Source organism: Erinaceus europaeus, chromosome X, assembly GCF_950295315.1.
Source record: "Erinaceus europaeus chromosome X, mEriEur2.1, whole genome shotgun sequence".
Taxonomy (NCBI): Eukaryota; Metazoa; Chordata; class Mammalia; order Eulipotyphla; family Erinaceidae; genus Erinaceus; species Erinaceus europaeus.
The window spans coordinates 121454504-121458101 of NC_080185.1; positions in this window are offsets into that span (position 1 = coordinate 121454504).

Genomic DNA, 3598 nt, shown 5'->3' on the forward strand with positions numbered 1-3598 from the left:
GGCGATTGGCCACAGGTGATCTTTTCTCAGTCCTTCAGGCGTCTACCACTTGAGGCAGCTGTCTTCGTGGTTACCTATTCTGTTCTCTAACACGTAGCTACATATTTAGGACAATATATTTTTTACAAGTGCTAACCACATTTTTTTCCTTCTTTTTAAAAATTTCTTTGTTGGGGAATTAATGTTTTACATTCAACAGTGAATACAATAGTTTGTACATGCGTAACATTTCCCAGTTTTCCATATAACAATGCAACCCCCACTAGGTCCTCTGTCATCCTTGGATCTGTACTCTCCCTCCACCACCTGCCCCAGAGTCTTTTACTTTGGTGCAATATGCCAATTCCAGTTCAAGTTCTACTTGTGTTTTCTCTTCTGACCTTGATTTTCAACTTCTGCCTGAGAGTGAGATCATCCCATATTCATCTTTCTGTTTCTGACTTATTTCACTTAACATGATTTCTTCAAGCTCCATCCAAGATCAGCTGAAAACAGTGAAATCACCATTTTAATTTTTTTCTTTTCTTTTTCTCATTCTTTATATTTAATTAATTATTTATTTATTTATTTATAAAAGGAGACATTAACAAAATCGTAGGATAGGAGGGGTACAACTCCACACAATTCCCACCACCAGATCTCTATATCCCATTCCCTCCCCTGATAGCTTTCCCATTGTTTATCTCTCTGGGAGCATGGACCCAAGGTCACTGTGGGTTGCAGAAGGTGGAAGGTCTGGCTTCTGTAATTGCTTCCCCACTGAAAATGGGCATTGACTGGTTGATCCATATTCCCAGTCTGCCTCTCTCTTTCCCTAGTAGGGTGGGTCTCTGGGGAATTGGAGCTCCAGGACACATTGGTGGGACCCTCTGTCCAGGGAAGTCTGGTCGGCGTCATGCTGGCATCTGGAACCTGGTGGCTGAAAAGAGAGTTAACATACAAGGCCAAACAAATTGTTGAACAATTATGGACCTAAAGGCTGGAATAGTGCAGATGAAGTATTGGGGGGTACTCACTGCAGACTCTTGTGTACTTTGCTTTCAGGTATATATTTTGTCCTAGTCTATGGATGCGTGTGGACATATGCTCTAGTTCAGGGAACCTGGTCTATATTTAGGTTTTGGGACTTTGTTAGGAAGTGAGCCACCTGGAATGGAATTAGAGAATACTATGAAAGGAAAGGTCTCACCCGAGTAATGAGGGTGAAGGGTTGTCGTTCTACACCTGAAGTCTCTGGACACAGTCTGAAGTGAAGCATGCTGAGGTGGCACTTGTTGTGTTGATTAGGTTGTGATCAGCAGATGCAATATTATTTGATATGAATTGAGAGAAGCATGCAGGAAAGTGCGCCCCACCCTGAGGTTCCAGGACTGAGGGAAATATAGGCTCTATAGTGGAGATGTGAGATTCCTGCTGTCTTAGGGTTCAAGAAGACAATGGATAGTTATTGTTATCATCACATTATTTGGTAATTGGGTTAACTTTGAAAAGTCCCTTTGTTAGGATTTGCTGTATAATACCCAACATATATAGCTGTATATAGCTGTGCCACTGGTTGCTTCTGTTCTCCCTGGCCTAGGCTTTTGAGAGAGTCAACATATCAGAGACTCAGCTTATGTATTAAAAAGACTCAGTCAGTCTTCTGCACATCCAAAGAAACTATTAAACAAACAGAGAGACCCCTCACAGAATGGGAGAAGATCTTCACATGCCAGACATCAGACAAGAAACTAATCACCAAAATATATAAAGAGCTCAGCAAACTTAACCGCAAAAAAGCAAATGACCCCATCCAAAAATGGGCAGAGGAAATGAACAAAACATTCACCACAGAGGAGATCCAAAAGGCTAACAAACATATGAAAAACTGCTCTAGGTCACTGATTGTCAGAGAAATTAAGACAACACTAAGATACCACCTCACTCCTGTAAGAGTGGCATACATCAAAAAGGACAGCAGCAACAAATGCTGGAGAGGATGTGGGGACAGAGGAACCCTTTTACATTGCTGGTGGGAATGTAAATTGGTACAGCCTCTGTGGAGAGCAGTCTGGAAAACTCTCAGAAGGCTAGACATGGACCTTCCATATGACCCAGTAATTCCTCTCCTGGGGTTATACCCCAAGGACTCCATAACACCCAACCAAAAAGAGGTGTGTACTCCTTTGTTCATAGCAGCACAATTCATAATAGCTAAAACCTGGAAGCAACCCAGGTGCCCAACAACAGATGAGTGGCTGAGAAAGCTGTGGTATATATACACAATGGAATACTATGCAGCTATCAAGAACAATGAACCCACCTTCTCTGACCCATCTTGGACAGAGCTAGAAGGAATTATGTTAAGTGAACTAAGTCAGAAAGATAAAGATGAGTATGAGATGATCCCACTCATCAACAGAAGCTGACTAAGAAGATCTGAAAGGGAAACTAAAAGCAGGACCTGATCAAATTGTAAGTAGGGCACCAAAGTAAAAACCCAGTGGTGAGGGGTAGACATGTAGCTTCCTGGGCCAGTGGGGGGTGGGGGGGAGTGGGCGGGAGGGATGGGTCACAGTCCTTTGGTGGTGGGAATGGTGTTTATGTACACTCCTAGCAAAATGTAGACATATAAATCAGTAGTTAATTAATATGAGAGGGGAAAATCAATTGTATGTCTCAAAGTTTCTCAAAAGACAAACTGAATCTTTTTAATATATAGGCTATGTATTTGATATGCGGACTCTCTCAAAAGCCTAGACCAAGTAGATTAGAAGCATCCAATAGCACAGCTATATACAAGATACTGGGTACTGTACAGCAAACCATAACAAAGGGACTTTTCAAAGTTAACCCAATTAACAAATAATGTGATGATAATATTAACTATCGATTGTCTTTTTGAACCCTAAGACAGCAGGAACCTCACATCTCCACTATAGAGCCTCTACTTCCCCCAGTCCTGGAACCCTCGGATAGGGCCCACTTTCCCGTATGCATCTCCCAATCCAAACCAAATAATATTGCATCCGCCGATCACAACCTAACCAAAGCAACGATTGCCACCTCAACATGCTTCACCTCAGACTGTATCCAGAGACTTCACGTGTGGAATGACAACCCTTCAACTTCATTACTCGGGTGAGACCTTTCCTTTTATAGTACACTCTAATTTCATCTCAGGTAGTTCACTTTCTAACAAAGTCCCATAACCTAGATATACACCAGTTTCTGTGAGAGAGAGCTTATGTGCACACGTATCCATAAACTACTGCAAAATATATACCTGAAAGCAGAAGTACACTAGAGTTTGCAGTGAGTACCTCCCTAACACTTCCTCTCCACTATTCCAAGCTTGGGATCCATGATTGCTCAACAAATTGTTTGGCTTCATATGTTAACTCTCTTTTCAATCACCAGGTTCCAGATGCCACCAGGATGCTGGCTAGGCTTCCCTGGATTGAAGACCCCACCAATGTGTCCTGGAGCTCAGCTTCCCCAGAGACACACCTTACTAGGGAAAGAGAGAGGCAGACTGGGAGTATGGACCGACCAGTCAATGCCCATGTTCAGCGGGGAAGCAATTACAGAAGCCAGACCTTCTACCTTCTGCAACCCT